Source organism: Lithobates pipiens, unplaced genomic scaffold (assembly GCF_037356315.1).
Source record: "Lithobates pipiens isolate NorthernLeopardFrog02 unplaced genomic scaffold, aLitPip1_a1.2 Scaffold_35, whole genome shotgun sequence".
Taxonomy (NCBI): domain Eukaryota; kingdom Metazoa; phylum Chordata; class Amphibia; order Anura; family Ranidae; genus Lithobates; species Lithobates pipiens.
The window spans coordinates 24,525,881-24,544,006 of record NW_027507811.1 but is presented as its reverse complement, the minus strand read 5'-3'; the positions used below and the strand labels follow the sequence as shown (position 1 = coordinate 24,544,006).

General features: G+C 46.0%; 2 protein-coding genes across 7 annotated transcripts in view; one reads left to right on the top strand and one right to left on the bottom strand.

Annotated features, from left to right (window-relative positions):
• LOC143956174 (NACHT, LRR and PYD domains-containing protein 3-like) overlaps positions 1-2,339 on the top strand; it is a 72,132-nt gene extending 69,793 nt beyond the window's left edge. For all 6 annotated transcript variants that reach the window (XM_077466319.1, XM_077466323.1, XM_077466322.1 and 3 more), the window contains one exon: positions 2,120-2,339. The gene's annotated coding sequence lies outside the window, so the exon portion shown is untranslated. The remainder of the gene's footprint in view (positions 1-2,119) is intronic.
• The window catches only part of LOC143956162 (uncharacterized), a 713,750-nt gene that overhangs the window by 138,396 nt on the left and 557,228 nt on the right, over positions 1-18,126 (bottom strand). The window lies entirely within an intron of this gene.

Sequence of the window (18,126 nt, the reverse complement as noted above, 5' to 3'; positions counted from 1 at the left end):
AGCAGCACTCTCTGTAAGCCACCCCCCTCTATCCGCAACCCCCCTGTCAGCCCCCCAGTCTGTCAGCCCGCCCTTCTCTGTAAGCCACCCTCTATCAGTCCCCCTTCGGTCAGCCCCCCTCTGTCAGCAACCCCCCCGTCAGCCCGCCCCTCTCTGCAAGCCACCCCCATCTGTCAGCAACCCCCCCTATCGGTCCCCCTCTCTCTCAGCCCCCCTCTCTGTCAGCAACCCCCCTGTCAGCCCCCTTCTGTCAGCCCGCCCCTCTCTATAACCCACCCCTTTCTCTCACAGCCCGCCCTTCTCTGTAATCCACCTCCCTCTGTCAGCAACCCCCCCCCCTCTATCAGCCCCCCTCTCTGTCAGCAACCCCCCTGTCAGCCCCCTCTCTTTCAGCAACCCCCTTGTCAGCCCCCCTCTCTGTCAGCAACTCCCCTCCTCTGTCAGCCCCCCTCCTCTCTCAGCAACCCCCCCTGTCAGCCCCCCTCCCCTTCTGTCAGCCCCTCTCTCTGTCAGCAACCTCCCCTTCTCTTTAAGCCACCCTCTCCTCTGTCAGCTACAACCAGACAGCATTCAAACCCCCCCTTTCTTCCCCCACTCTAGCGGGGCTAATGTCCTGCAGCTGGGTCACAATGCACTCTCTCTCTCCCACCCAGCCGCCATCACCAATTGCAGCAGTTACTGCTCTACTGACACCGTCCTCTGCCCTACTGACACCGCCCTCTGCCCTACTGACACCGTCCTCTGCCCTACTGACACCGTCCTCTGCCCTACTGACACCGTCCACTGCCCTACTGACACCGTCCACTGCCCTACTGACACCGTCCACTGCCCTACTGACACCGTCCACTGCCCTACTGACACCGTCCTCTGCCCTACTGACACCGTCCTCTGCCCTACTGACACCGTCCTCTGCCCTACTGACACCATCCACTGCTCTACTGATCCCAAGCTCTGCCCTACTCACACTGTCCTCTGCCCTACTGACACCATCCACTGCTCTACTGACCCCAATCTCTGCCCTACTCACACTGTCCTCTGCCCTACTCACACTGTCCTCTGCCCTACTCACACTGTCCTCTGCCCTACTGACACCGTCCTCTGCCCTACTGACACCGTCCTCTGCCCTACTGACACCATCCACTGCTCTACTGATCCCAATCTCTGCCCTACTTACACTGTCCTCTGCCCTACTGACACCATCCACTGCTCTACTGACCCCAATCTCTGCCCTACTCACACTGTCCTCTGCCCTACTCACACAGTCCTCTGCCCTACTCACACTGTCCTCTGCCCTACTCACACTGTCCTCTGCCCTACTGACACCGTCCTCTGCCCTACTGACACCGTCCTCTGCCCTACTGACACCGTCCTCTGCCCTACTGACACTGTCCTCTGCCCTACTGACACCGTCCACTGCTCTACTGACCCCAATCTCTGCCCTACTCACACTGTCCTCTGCCCTACTGACACTGTCCTCTGCCCTACTGACACTGTCCTCTGCCCTACTGACACTGTCCTCTGCCCTACTGACACTGTCCTCTGCCCTACTGACACTGTCCTCTGCCCTACTGACACCGTCCTCTGCCCTACTGACACCATCCACTGCCCTACTCACACAGTCCACTGCTCTACTCACACCGTCCACTGCTCTACTCACACCGTCCACTGCTCTACTCACACCGTCCACTGCTCTACTCACACCAATCTCTGCCCTACTGACACCAATCTCTGCCCTACTGACACCAATCTCTGCCCTACTGACACCGTCCTTTGTTCTACTGACACCGTCCACTATTCATATTTTAACTGACATTTCTTTTATTAATCAAATCATATTTTATGGGTACACGAATGCTTTTGTTTTATTTAACCATAACCCTTTAAGTCCCCCACCACTGTTAATGCAATTTGGCCACAACCACTGTTCACTGTAGCACACCTCATTACTACTCTCTTTGGGTAACCCAAAAGGGGTCCCAGGTATTTTACAATCCTATAGTGTGTACTACAAAAAAATTGCAGTGCGCCGTGAAAGTGTTCGGGTTTGGCTTGAAGAAAAGGTGGCAACCCTAGTGTAGGAGCTGAAATGATTAATCAGCTTTTATTTTCTTTTATTTAGTTCCAGCTGCCAATTCATCTTCTGACAGATGTCTCCTAAACCTTATTCCAGAATTACCTGTACAGAGAATTTGCTGTGTGAGCGTTCCTCCATTTTATATTGTGTATTGTGTGGGCATACTTTTAAAGTAAATATAAACCCCAAAAAGATATCATATAAACTTTAACTTATAATTGTTTTCAATAGCTTTCTGCAGCTTTAATAAAACCTTTGCACATTGTTTTTTTTTTGTTTTTTGTTTTTAGAATCTACCATGAGACTTTGGAAATAAAATGTTTTACCATTCAATCTGTACTGATTCTCCATTTTATATATATAAAAAAAAACTCCTGTTTAGGCCTCGTACACACTGGACATCAAAATAACATTATAAAAACATCAGTAGCTTTGCAGTGAGTTTTTCAACTTTTTTTTAATGTTTTTGCAATATAGTTTTTTAGCGGTTTTCCGTGTTAGTGTTTTAGCATGTTTTTTTTAAGAAAACGTTTTTAGTTTTTTTTTTAATGGATCAAAAACATTAAAAAACGCTGGTGAGCGACGTTTTTGAGCGTTTATCGACGTTTATCAGTGTTAGAGCGTTTTTACAGCTGAAAAACTTCTCTCAGAACCCACTAGCTTTTTTTTTTTTTTTTTTTTACTGCTCAAAAATGCCACTGCCCAAAACTGATGATAACAGCCTATGTGTGCATGGACACATAGGATAACATGATGGAGAGTTTAATGACTGTAGAAAAAAAAAAGTCTACAGCCAAAAACAGCTGATGTAAAAACGTCAAAAAACGTCCAGTGTGCATGAGGCCTCATACTTAGGTGGATGCTGCATCTGTCCCCCGCCACCTCTTCACTGAGAACCGAGCGATTGAATTTCCACTGATGGCTCGGTTCTCTCGCCTCCCCGAGTAGAGCGCTCGTGACTGTCAATCAGCAGCTCTCCTGCTCTGCTCCTCCATGCTCATTGGAGCGCTGAGCTGTGGAGGGGTGGGGAGCAGCCGTTTCAGTGGCTCGCTGAGAGGCTGAAAAATGGGAATCAGTCCAGGCACCTGGCAGATTCAGACTTCGGAAGTCGGGATAACGCTGGACTTATCCTTTCATGAAAACTTGTTTACTACTATTAGTAACATATAATAATTGTGATCAGAATGTATGCAAAATATGTATCTACAATAATATATGCACTTACTGGCCACTTTATTAGGTACACCTGTTCAATTTTTTTTTTTTTTATAAATTCTTTTTATTATTTAAAAAAATAAATAAATAAATAAAAGTTTACAAAACAGAGCCTTTTGCGCATTCCCGGGCTCACTTAACATAAAACAAGAAAACAGTAGGTAAGGCATTACAACTTAACTATTAGCCTAACCCTAAGAACAGAGAGAGAGTTCAATTGCTTGATAACACAAATTGCTCATAAGCCAATCACATGGCAGCAACTCAATGCATTTAGGCATCTAGATGTGGTGAAGACAACTTGCAGAAGTTCAAACTGAGCATCAGAATGGGGAAGAAAGGGGATTTAAGTGACTTTGAACGTGGCATGGTTGTTGGTGCCAAACGGGCTGGTCTGCGTATTTCAAAAACTGCTGATCTACTGGGATTTTCACACACAACCATCTCTCGGGTTTACAGGAAATGGTCAGAAAAAGAGAAAATATCCAGTGAGCAGCAGTTGTGTGGAGGAAAATACCTTGTTAATGTCAGAGATCAGAGGAGAATGGGCAGACTGGTTGGAGATGATAGAAAGGCAACAATAAATCAAATAACCACTTGTTACATCCAAGGTATGCAGAATACCATCTCCGAATGCACAACACATCCAACCTTAACTACAGCAGCAGAAAACCACACAAGAACAGGAAACTGAGGCTACAATTGGCACAGGATCACCAAAATTGGACAATAGAAGATGTGAAAAATGTTGCCTGGTCTTATGAGTCTGGATTTCAGCTACAACATTCAGACGGTAGGGTTACAATTTGGTGTAAACAACAAGAAAGCATGGATCCATCCTGCCTTGTATCACTGGTTCAGGCTGGTGGTGTAATGGTGTGGGGGTTATTTTCTTGGCACACTTTGGGTCCCTTAGTACCAATTTAGCATTGTGTAAACACCATGGCCTACCTGAGTATTGTTGCTGACCATGTCCATCCCTTTACGGCTACAGTGTACCCATCTTCTGATGGCTCCTTCCAGCAGGATAATAACCATGTCACAAAGCTCAGATCATCTCACCACTGGACAATGAGGTCACTGTCCTCCAATGGCCTCCACACTCACCAGATCTCAATCCAATAGAGCACCTTTGGAATGCGGTGGAACGGGAGATTGGCATCATGTGTAGCAACTGGTAAAACAAAAAAGGTGAGGTTCTGCCAAGTAAATAGATACCCAGCATGTGAAGCCTTAAAATTATGCCTGGCCGCAAAATGGCAAAAAAACGTTTTTTACCCCAAATTTTCCTTATATGATGCTTTAAGCGCCCCTATCATTTTACAGTTAACCATAAATAATGACCCTTGAATAATTTCTCTCACTTTGGTGGCATGGCAATATTTAACCTGGTAGCACAATCAACATTTTCATATGTAGGTGCCCCCAACATATGTGTTTACATAAAGTATGTATATGGAGTGGGCTCTAAGTTTTGGGGGTGAGTTTAAAGTGGTTGTAAGGAATAAAGGTAATGGGTTGCGCTATGGAGCTTATGTAGAAAATGTATAAAGTGAATAAAAAATATATAACAAAAGTATCACATATAGAATATAGGGGAAGAAAAAAATTAATAAAATAGGTAAGAGCTGCCTCTATTAATATCCACCTGGTGGGGTGGAGAACGTTAGATGAAGGGGTACTGTGAATAGATCTGGCGCTATACCTGTATATGAAAATGCCTAATAATGTGCTAGATTAAAAGTGTTACATCAATCCGGTGTACAAGTGCCAATTGTGCAATATATTATTCTAGTATTGAAGTAAAAATGTAAACTATAACCAAAAGAATCAAAAAAGTGTGTATATAGAATATTTGTCGCCCTGATAAATATTTGCCAGCGTGCTGGCTAGAAATGTAAAATTTAGCTTAAGTGCAATGGAAAGCCTAAATTAATAAACTCTAGATCATATGAGTACCTTAAACCTGTGAGCTACTTAATATGTTGGTGATAACTGAGATGAAAATTATACATGTAAAATATGAACCACAAAATTAACCCAGTAGTTGGGTTTAAAGTGCACAGATGTGACAATCAGGTCTATGCATGCAATGATAAAAAATGTACAATAAATATGTGGTAAATATCAGTACAACAAGTGAAACATGCCAAATATTGGGAGTGAAAAAATAAAAATAAAAATAAATAAAATAATAAAAAAATAAAAATGTGAAAATAAAAATAAAAATAAAAATAAAAATAAAAATAAAAATAAATTTAAAATTATTGAATATTTGTCCCAAAAAATATATATAAAAATGTATACAGAGAGAAAATCTAAAAATATAAAAGATAAATTAGTAAAAAAGCAAGAAGTCTCTAGTGCAGTGCAATTAATGGGGGATATCCCGTGGGTAAAGGAGGGGATGTGATGGATCCAAAAACTATTCTTCATGCATTGTGGACACTTCTAGGATGTACTCTCACCAGAAAAATGACCCCGTCCGGGGTGGATCAGCCTTCACAGTATGAGCTACTGTGTCGCTCTCTGGCTTGCTTCAAGTGGGCTGCTGAGGATCCCTCGTTATTTCCAGGTGGAGTGTGCCACAGTATATATATATTAAAAGAGAGGACCATCCATAGTGTGATACCGTATGAATCAATTTATTTAAGAAGATAATTAAAACTACTCACACATTCTGGTGGAAGTAATGGCATAAATAGATGCAGTAAAAACGATGCAATGTGGAAGATATGGAAGCGACTGCGAGCGTTCCGTTCGGCTTCCACGCCGTCTGTATTAGAAATGTGTATTCGATAGGCCACGCCCTACGCGTTTTGTCACTAGGACGTCATCCGGAGCTCCGGATGACGTCCTAGTGACGAAACGCGTAGGGCGTGGCCTATCGAATACACACTTCTAATACAGACGGCGTGGAAGCCGAACGGAACGCTCGCAGCCGCTTCCATATCTTCCAAATTGCATCGTTTTTACTGCATCTATTTATGCCATTACTTCCACCAGAATGTGTGAGTAGTTTTAATTATCTTCTTAAATAAATTGATTCATACGGTATCACACTATGGATGGTCCTCTCTTTTAATATATATATACTGTGGCACACTCCACCTGGAAATAACGAGGGATCCTCAGCAGCCCACTTGAAGCAAGCCAGAGAGCGACACAGTAGCTCATACTGTGAAGGCTGATCCACCCCGGACGGGGTCATTTTTCTGGTGAGAGTACATCCTAGAAGTGTCCACAATGCATGAAGAATAGTTTTTGGATCCATCACATCCCCTCCTTTACCCACGGGATATCCCCCATTAATTGCACTGCACTAGAGACTTCTTGCTTTTTTACTAATTTATCTTTTATATTTTTAGATTTTCTCTCTGTATACATTTTTATATATATTTTTTGGGACAAATATTCAATAATTTTAAATTTATTTTTATTTTTATTTTTATTTTTATTTTTTTATTATTTTATTTATTTTTATTTTTATTTTTTCACTCCCAATATTTGGCATGTTTCACTTGTTGTACTGATATTTACCACATATTTATTGTACATTTTTTATCATTGCATGCATAGACCTGATTGTCACATCTGTGCACTTTAAACCCAACTACTGGGTTAATTTTGTGGTTCATATTTTACATGTATAATTTTCATCTCAGTTATCACCAACATATTAAGTAGCTCACAGGTTTAAGGTACTCATATGATCTAGAGTTTATTAATTTAGGCTTTCCATTGCACTTAAGCTAAATTTTACATTTCTAGCCAGCACGCTGGCAAATATTTATCAGGGCGACAAATATTCTATATACACACTTTTTTGATTCTTTTGGTTATAGTTTACATTTTTACTTCAATACTAGAATAATATATTGCACAATTGGCACTTGTACACCGGATTGTTGTAACACTTTTAATCTAGCACATTATTAGGCATTTTCATATACAGGTATAGCGCCAGATCTATTCACAGTACCCCTTCATCTAAAGTGGTTGTAAACCCCACCTGGTCATTTTTACCTACAGGTCAGACTATAATAAGGCTTACATATTAGGTAAAATGAATATCTCCTAAACGTGCACCATTTAGGAGATATTCACCCAGCAAGCAGCCAGTGTCATCACTGGCGCATGCGCTCTGAAGGTCCAGCATACCTTGCCGGAACTTCAGAGCTTCGCGCTGGAGCTAAGGGCGCGCATGCGCGTAGGAGTGACGTCATTGCCGCTCCAGCCAATCACATAGCCGGTGAACGTAAACCCGGAAAAAAGAAAGGGGGAAGATGTCAGCGCTCTTAGCAGTGACATTACAGCACTGGGGGTCTTTGTTCCAAGGTGAGTATTTAATAATGTGCTAGTATGTGACATCCGCGGTTTGCAACCACTTTAAGGGTCCTTTCACACGGGGCGGATCAATGCTGATCACTTCCATTGGAAAGCTGATAGTCAGCTTGTCAGATTTGCAAACATTCCCAGCTGCTGCAATGTAAAATGTGGAAAACCAATAAAAGAAAAACAAAAAACAGCATGGGGTTCCCCCTAAACATACATATCAGACTCTTATCCTTGATGAAGATCCAGTGTTGATGTCAAATGGACCCCACACAAAAAACAGCACGGCCCCCTCCATCAAATTTCATATCATATCTTTTGAGTCTGGTGTGGATTTTAAATGCTAAGTTCACTTTTTTTTTCTACATTTCAGCTCCCCTATGTACCAATATACCACTAATGTACTACTGCTGCAGAAAAGATAAAGCTTTCTTAGTAGTTTAGGACAGCCTTACCTGTCCAGTTCCAGCATGCTCCATATAAAAGTTCATGAATCCCTGGTATGTAGATTTGGGACATGAAAACTGTTATGACACAGGAAGTAATTCACCAGCTCACATCATTAGCACACACCCTGCACCTGTTCTCTTCCTCCAGGAAATTGTTCCCACCAGTGCTGCCAACTGCCCGTATTTTTACGGGCAGCCCATAAAAACAGGGCATTTCAGACCACTAATATACTGCCGGTGTTCTGTAAAAATAACCAAGTCGTCGTGTACCATAGTGCAGGGCTCAAAAATTTCAAGTCCTGAGCTACTAGCCAGGCCTTAAGGGTTACTCGCCACCAGTTGCCCCACCGAACCCCTACCATACCCCGCCCCTGTTCACACCCTCATAAATTCTCATGAAATGACACTTAAATGTTTTATGCAGAATCAAAGTTACACAAATAATAAATATTAACACCTTTATCACCTGTGCCCATCAATGCAGCTTAACCCGTGCCCATCAATGCAGCCTCACCCATGTCCATCAACGCAGCGTGACCAGTGTCCACTAACGCAGCCTCACCTGTGTCCATTATTGCAGCCTCACCAGTGTAACCTCTCTTGTGTCCATCATTGTAGCCTCATCCATGCAGCCTCACCTGTGTCCATCATTACAGCCTCACCTGTGTCCATCATTGCAGCCTCACCCATGCAGCTTCACCTGTGTCCAGATCTGATGTTCTTCTCCGGAGCTCATTAATTGCAATCCGTTTTGGTGTAGTGGTACCAGTAGATTCCTTGTAGTAAAGAAAGCTAAAGGTATCCGAGCACAAATGTCTGTGCAAAGTGTCTCAATGTAGTGGTAGCAAATGATAAAGAAAGGTCGAGCAATGTGCTCTCTCACCAACGACCAGATCTCTCCGATGTCTTCAGAACAGGAACTCATGTAGCGACACTCGCGCAGCAGATCCGCTGTCTCAATCTCCCGACATGAAGCTTGTCACTAACACCGACAGGCAGGCTACCGGAGTGATGTTGGAAAGGATGTCTGACAGCAATAACAGAGCTAGGCCTCTCAGGCTTCGGGTTGGAAGTAAGGCTCTGTGTTGTAGGCCGCGACCTCCCCGCACAGAGAGGTCCGTCTCGCATCAGGTCCAGGAAGGGCCGTCTTTAATATTGATTGGACCTTGGGCAAAAAAATTGTGCCCATCAAATGCTGCCAGTGTGCCCATCAAATGCTGCCAGTGTGCCCATCAAATGCTGCCAGTGTGCCCCATTGAATGCTGCCAGTGTGACCCTCCCTCCAGCCCACTCGCCGTCTGTCCAGAACTTACCCTGTCTCAGTGGGGCAGCGGGTGACGGCGATGAGCGGGGTACTCAATGCGTCTCCTGCCGTCATCATCTCCCATCCTCTCCTCCTTATAGGCATTCAATAGCGGCCCCTGTCTTTTTAGCCAATCAGGAGATGGGTAACAGACTCGAGCACCTGATTGGTGGAGAGGAAGTTCAGTGTTAGGAAAGCGAATATTAATTTGCTTTTCAAACACACCTGGGTGAACTGTGATCGCCAAGCATGGCGTTTGCAGTTCACCTATTTTGAAGCCTACTAGAGTCTATGGCTCTAATCAGGTGCTTCAGAAAACACCCCCCGGGGCACCTGAATAGGGGGTGGCAGCAGCGGCCATTGATAGATTCCTGCAATACATGAATCAATCTATTGGTCATAGAGGGGATGGCTGGAGAGAGGGATGCACCGCCAATGGTGTATACACTGCTGGTGTTCTGTGAAAATGGACAAGTCATCATGTACCATAGTGTATACACTGCCAGTGTTCTGGGAAAACAGCCATGTCATCGTGTACCGTAGTGTATACACTGCCAGTGTTCTGGGAAAACAGCCATGTCGTTGAGTACCGTAGTGTATACACTGCTGGTGTTCTGGGAAAACAGCCAAGTCATCATGAACCGTAGTGTAGATGTAGCAATATGGACTACAAGCATACAGCACTGTACCTTCTAGCATTTCAAGGTATCGCCTGTCCCTTTAGTGATCAATGTACATCATATCTGTGTGCCAAATAAATGATTGTGGGACGAATAGTCTCCCTGTCAGATAGTTGCTTTGCACGATTGTGTGCCAGGACTACATATCCCTTTGCTACCATCTGGAGATTGTTGGGAGTGGCTATAAAATCAGCAAAAGCCTGCACAGAGGTCTCTTCCTCCTGGACCTGATGCGAGACGGAACTCTCTGTCCAACAGGGAGAGAGGTCGCGGTCTACCACACAGAGTCTTACTTTCAACCCGAGGCCAGAGGGGCCTAGCTCTGTTGTTGCTGTTGGACATCCTTTCCAACATCACTGCCTGTCGGGGCGAGTGGCAAGCTTCATGTCGGAAGATCGAGACAGAAGATCCGCTACATGAGTGTCGCTACGCTAAAGTGTAGGCTGGCCAGGTTCCATCTTCTATAATGTGGCCATATGAGCAGTTATTGAAATATCCACTAGGGGATAACATTACATCTAAAGGAAGTATACATTTATGTATATAGTATTGTTGTTGCTGAAATATTGTCTTGTGTATCTCGGGGGGAATTCTTTTGCCGAGTTTGCGCTGTTGCCGACAACTCTTTATTACCTCCTCTTTGTAACAACTCCCCCTTTTATTGGTTCAAGTAAAGTATTCCTAGAACCAGGGCCGGATTAACATAGGGGCTATTGGAGCTGCAGCTCCAGGCCCCTTACCTTACCTCCAGGCCCCTTTTTTTGCCAAAAAAAAAAAGATAAACTTCCAGGGTCGTAGCTCGGTGACCGGGGGTTACAGGGGTCGCTGAAGATCTACCCCACCACTGGTCAACATTTGGGGCTCCTATCATCTATGATTCCGGAGATATGAGCCTCCTTGTGCAGCCTATCAGAAGCTACATACGGAGCGGCCAGTATAAATACAAGCCAGCACAATCTGTTTGCAGCAGACTGAGAGGATGAGCTCACAGTGCCTCTCCTCACTTCTTGGCAGAGGCACTGAGCTCAATGGACAGTTTGGCATCTGCAGAGTATGACAGGCAGCACCGCCTATAAAAATCGTCTATTAATTTCAATGGGGCCACTCTGCAACTGCAGGCCAAACTCGCTCGCAGTAGCAGCATAGTCCAAAATACCATTCACCAATGTAAAAAAAACAAAAAAAAAAACAAGGAGTGGCAGTAGCACCTCATGAATGCCTGTCAGCTGCTGCTTTACCACTCGTTGAAAAGCAATCCACCACAGATCACTTTTCAGAGGCCAGTAAGCCTTACGGCAAATGTGAAAGAAACTTGAAACACATCATCCATGTCACACTCCCCACCAACCAGGTCACTCCCCAGACACTTCCCATGTTAGCCACCTTCCAGTTAGCCCCCCACCCGCTATTTGATATCCCTCCATAACCACCTCACATCCCTCTACTGACAGACCTCTCTCCCCAGCCTGTCCCCACACACCCTCTCACCTGCTGACCTGTGGATGGGAGAATCACTTCCGCAGTGTTATTGTGTTCTGCCAGTGGGGAGCCTTCCCAACCCACACAATACAATGATCAGTGTTGCTAACTATAGCTGGCAGCACTGATTATTTTGGGAAAAACCTGACAGGCTGGTTGTACTCAAGTTGATTAATAGATTGACTTGTGTACAACCAGCTAGCCCATACATGGCTGGTCTCTGCTTAATTGTCTTAATTTCAATCCATGTATGGCCCGCTTAACCACTACACAGTCCCTAAACATCCTTCCACAACCCTTTACATTTTCCCTTCCCAGATTCCTTCATCCTCCTCACCTGTACATAGTGCCCACTGTTATACCCTTCACACTCCTCTCCTGTACATACTGTCCACTGTCATACAGTCATACCCTCCACACTCCTCTCCTATACATAGTGCCCCCCGTTATAATCCCCCACAATCCTCTCGTGTACATAGTGCCCGTTGTCATACCTGCTACATTCCTCTCATGTACATATTGCCCACTGTCTTACCCTCCACACTCCTCTCCTGTACATATTGCTCACTGTCATACCCTCCACACTCCTCTCCTATACATAGTGCCCCCTGGTTTAACCACCCACAATCCTCTCCTCTACATAGTGCCCGCTGTCATACCTGCTACATTCCTCTCCTGTACATACTGCCCACTGTCATACCCTCCACACTCTTCTCCTGTATATACTGCCCACTGTCATACCCTCCACACTATTCTCCTGTACATACTGCCCACTGTCTTACCCTCCACACTCCTCTCCTGTACATACTGCTCACTGTCATACCCTCCACACTCCTCTCCTATACATAGTACCCCCTGTCATACTGTTATATCCTCTGTGTTGTGAGAGACACAAGACTCTGGTCTGGAACAATGGAAGTTTATTTCCAGTACTCAGTTTACACTGCAACATGCATCTCAGGACAGTACATCTTATTAGGCTGCTTACATGTGTCCAAGATGGCTACTATACCCCTTGACCCTTGGCATCACTCCTGGGTGGAGCCAGCCTTAAAGTGACAGTACATGTGGAACCCTTCAGGTATAACACCTTCCATCCATCCCTAAAAAAAAAAAAAAAACAATAAAAAAAAAAAACGAGAAAAGGCACAAAACATTAACTAATAACTGTCCAATAACAGTCCTCCAAACACAGGAGATGCACAGGACTTTTCCTGCATCCAGATGTGAGAGGAAGATTCCAGGGACAGTTGCGGGGATACAATGTCATTGGATCACTTTCGGCGGCCCCGTCGAAAGTCTCGTTACCGGTCTTGAAGCTGAAACCGGTCAGGAGGGCGACAGTGTCGTTGAGGGCGGGCACCCATCGACTCGGGATCGGAGGAAACAGGGTCGACTGGAATGGGCACTGGCGGTGCCAAGAAGGGATCCCCCAGCTCAGTGGGTGAACCAACCTCCGGACCAGGGCTGGAGGGCTCTGTTGGAGCTGAGTTCAAAAGATCAGAGTCCCCCCACTCATCAGTTCCCATGCATCCTGATCCGCTGGGAGCAGTTCCTTGCAACACTGGTGGTTCAGCCGGCGTCAGGGATTCATGCAGTTGAAAACGAGGACGCAGTTGGTCTGCATGCCTTCTGCAAATGGAACCATCTTCCAGGCAGACCCTATACATCTTGGGTCCCAAAGTCTCTGCAATGACAGCAGGAAGCCAACGGGTGTTGGAAGCCCCATAAGATCGGGCCCATACCTTTTGTTGGGCTGTGAATCGGGGGATCTCATGGTGTCTGACCATCTTGTCTTGGGACTGCAGTACATGTTCCTGGACTGTTTGTGGGCGGAGCATGTCCAAAACAGTCCATGGCTGCCGACCCAGAAGGAGTTCTGCTGGAGTTTTCCCGGTGGTTGCATGTGGTGTGTTTCTGTAAGCAGAAAGGAAGGAGTCCAGCTGCTGGGGTGACAGGGACTGCTGTTTACTTGTAGCCACTGTAGCTTTGAAATAGCGTTTAAAAGTCTGCACAAAGCGCTCTGCTTGACCATTTGTAGCTGGGTGGTAAGGTGCGGTCAACTTGTGCTTGATGTTGTGGGCAGTCAAGAAACGCTGAAACTCCTGACTGGTGAATTGTGCACCGTTGTCTGTGACGATTTCTCTGGGGTATCCAAATGTAGCAGCGAGATGTAACAGTATGGAAACTGTTGCCTTAGTTGTTGGCTGAGTAACAGGAATGACCTCAGGCCACTTTGAATGGGCGTCCACTATGATCAAGAAGGTGTGTCCTCTGATTGGACCTGCAAAGTCCAAGTGTAGTCGAAACCAAGGAACCGTGGGCCAAGTCCAGGGCTGGACGCACCCTCGAGGAGGGTCTCTTGCAGTTTGTGCACATCCAGCACAAGCATTCACATATGTTGTGATATCCGAGTCTAAGTTTGGCCACCACACATAGCCTCGGGCCTTTTGTTTCATACGTGTGCCCCCGGGATGACCAGTATGTAGCAAGTCCAGAATGTGTCTCCGGAGGGTCTGTGGAATGATCACTCGGTCTCCCCATAAAACACAGTTACCAGCCACAGTTAATTCCATACGCCTACGGAAATAAGGTTCATAATCTTGTGTGACGGTTGCAGGCCAACCGGACCGTACCCAGGAGAGTATTGTTTTCAGAAAGGTATCCTTGGCTGTATGGGCTGCTATCTCCCCAGAAGACAAGAAGGACAGGCTGGTGTAACGACAACTCTTGACCGGTGGAGAGGAGTCCATTGACCTCCCTGTCAGTCGGGACATTGCGTCCGCATTAGCATTGGCATCATGACCGCGATACTGGATTTTATAACTGTACGCTCCCAAGAACAGGGCATAGCGTTGGAGGCGGGCCGCAGTAGTCTGAGAGATGCCTTTGTCAGGGCTAAAGATCTGAAGGAGTGGTTTATGGTCTGTCAGTATGGTGAATTCCCTACCATACAGGTAAAGATGAAACTTCTTAATTGCCCATATCAGCGCAAGAGCCTCTTTGTCAATGTGAGAGTAATTGCTTTCTGCTTTTGTCAAAGACCTGGAGGCAAATGCCACTGGTTTTTCTGACCCATCAGGTAAGATGTGAGACAGTACAGCCCCCAGACCATAGGGTGAGGCATCACAAGCCAAGGTCAGAGGCTTCTGGAGGTCATAGTGAACAAGCATACGTGACGCCAACAGCTTCCGCTTAGAGACTTCAAAAGCGCGTTGGCATGCAGCCGACCAGTCCCATCTGGAGTGTTTCTCCAAAAGCTTGTTCAACGGAAACAAGGTGTGTGCCAGATCTGGCAGAAATTTGTGGTAATAATTCAGCAAGCCAAGGTATGATCGCAGCTGCTGGACATTGGTTGGGGCAGGAGCTTTGACTAAGGCATCAACCTTGGCTTCTGTGGTGTGTATACTGTCTGCATCCACAAGGTGGCCACAAAACTCCAATTTCGGCACCATGAATTGGCATTTTGCTAAGTTCACTTTCAGACCCTGCTCTTGGAGTCTTTCCAACACAAGCTCCACGTTTTGCTTGTGTTCCTGGTCCGTCCGTCCCGTGATGAGCATGTCATCTAACAGGCACTGAGTGAAAGGAATGTCCGCCAAAATTTCATCCATCTTCCGTTGCCAAATGGCTGGGGCAGAGGCTACACCAAACACCATCCGATTGTACTCATACAGTCCCTTGTGGGTGTTGATGGTCAGAAACTTGCGGGAAGAAGGATGGACCTCAAACTGTAAATATGCTTGTTTGAGATCAAGCTTGGTGAACTTTTGACCCCCTGCAAGAGAGGCAAAAATGTCATCTACTCTGGGTAGAGGGTACTGGTCTATTTCCAGTTGGGAGTTCAGTGCCATGCGGAAATCGCCACAAATGCGCAAGTCCCCATTCGCTTTCTTCACTGGTACAACAGGTGATGCCCACTCGCTGTGCTCTACCTTTGAGATGACACCTTGTTCCTCCAGCCGACTTAGTTCTGCTTCCACTCCTGCTCGGAGTGCGAAAGGTACTGTGCGAGCTTTGAAGAATTTAGGCTGGGCGTTGGGTTTCAGCTTGAGTCTCACACAGTCATGCTTTATTTTCCCCAACTGGTCATCAAAGATCTTTGGGAACCGCTGCTTCAGGGACACCACCCATCCCTCATTATCTCCTAATGGAATTGTCACGGTGTTACAGGGATTTATGGCGATGTCTGGCATACCAAAGTGAGCAATCCAGTCTCTCCCAAAGAGAGGGGGTCCCCCATTCTCTAGTATATATAATGGCAGTCTCTTTGTCTGACCCTTGTACAATACCTGCACTTTTGCATAACCCAGTGGGTGGAGTATCTGCTTTGAGTATGTCTGCAGTTTGATTGGCGTTGGGCGGACAGTTGTTCGGGTCTGAAGTTGTCTCCATTGTTTCTGAGTGATAACTGAAACTGCTGCTCCTGTGTCTACATCCATCTTTAGTTTCTTTCCCTCAATGGTTACCTCTACAGTCATTGCAGAGGGTGCTGAATGCATATCATGTATGTCTAATCTGTGGAGCACTTCCTCGTCCTCTGACTCAGATGATGATGTATATCTTCCCACCATATAGGTCTTTGCCTTGGGGTTCAGAGGTTGTTTATCTCGCACCTTCTTGCTCCGGCAAACTCGTTTCAGATGTCCTGTTTTACCACAATTATGACAGGTCTGATCCTTAAACCTGCAGACTTTGTGATCATGGTCTGTATTCCCACAACGGTAGCAAGCTGACTCCCGGCTTGGTGGAGGTCTGTATTTCCAGTTTGCAACTGTGGGCTTGACTGCTGTTCTGAAAACTTCTTGTTTCACCTCTTCCCTTCTGCCCTGAGAGTTCAATTCCTCTGTATCTTTCACAGCCATTTCCATCATCGAAGCTATCTCAATTGCCTTTGCAAGAACAGTCTCTTTTGGCTAGAGTCACAATTCAGTCCCATGACAAACTTATCTCTCAGTGCAGTAGGTAGGTACTCCCCAAAAGAACAGGTAGAGGCTAGTCTGCGAAGGGCGAGCACATAAGCTTTCATTTCTTCACCTGGCTGCTGCTGCCTCTGATAAAAACGAAATCTTTCTGCAATCTCTAGTGGTTTAGGCTGGAAGTGACCCTCTAACAGTGTCAGGAGCTCTGCCAATGTCTTAGTTGCTGGTTTTACAGGAAAAAGGAGATCCCTGAGAGTGTCATATGTCTGAGCACCGACCACTGTCAGAAATACTGCTACTTGCCTTTCACCTGGGATGCCATTTGCACTGAAATACTGTTCCAGTCTCTCCACCCAGGAACTCCAGGATGTCTGTTCTCCATCAAATTCACTTAATGTCCCGATCAATGACATTTTCCTGCTGGGATCTGTGATTGCTTTTATCCAGGTAACAATCCACAATGTCTTTGTCTCTCTCTCAGACTGATAGACACTTTGTAAATCCCATCCTCGTCGCCACTGTTATATCCTCTGTGTTGTGAGAGACACAAGACTCTGGTCTGGAACAATGGAAGTTTATTTCCAGTACTCAGTTTACACTGCAACATGCATCTCAGGACAGTACATCTTATTAGGCTGCTTACATGTGTCCAAGATGGCTACTATACCCCTTGACCCTTGGCATCACTCCTGGGTGGAGCCAGCCTTAAAGTGGCAGTACATGTGGAACCCTTCAGGTATAACACATACCCCCCAAAATCCTCTCCTGTACATACTGCCCACTGTCATACACTTCTCTCCTGTACATACTGCCCCCATAATACCCTCCACACTCCTCTCCTGTACATACTGCCAACTGTCTTTCTCTCCACATTCCTTTCCTGTACATACTACCCCTATAATACCCTCCACACTCCTCTCCTGTACATACTGCCCCCATCATACCCTCCACACTCCTCCTGTACATACTGCCAACTGGCATACCCTCCACACTCCTCTCCTGTACATATTGCCCACTCTAATACCCCCCACACTCCTCTCCTGTACATAGTGCCCACTGCCATACCCTCCACATTCCTCTCCTGTACATACTGCCCACTAGCATACCATCCACACCCCTCTGCTGTGCATACTGCCCACTGTCATACCCTGCACACTCATCTCCATGTGCCCACTGTTGTACCATCCATAATTTTGTGATTCTTACTGTGATGTATGAAGGAACATAGGGGATGTCAGCTACTCTAAATATACCACTGATAAAAAAGTGTCCCTGAAAATATTTTTGAAATGTTGGCAACTATGCACCTGATCACTGCCCAAGGGCCACCGGGTCACTAGGGGGCTCCATGAGAGGCTCCTGGGATCCTGTGATATTAAAGTGGTAGTAACATTACAACTTTTTAGAGGCCCTGAGGTAGGTTATGCCATAATGTACTACTATGCACAGCATATTAGCACATTACAGTACACTTACCTGTCAGACTGAGCCCTCCAGCACTGCACTGTGATCAATCCGGCGGGTCCCGGGCACTTCCATCTTCACCCGGTCTTCCTTTCAGGTTCTGTGCCTTCGGTCACTTGCCTTGGCCAGGCTGCGTTGCTGTCACTCCCACGAATGCTCATGTGCATCCTCTCTCTCATCCCCCTCCTTTACCTCTCACCCCTCT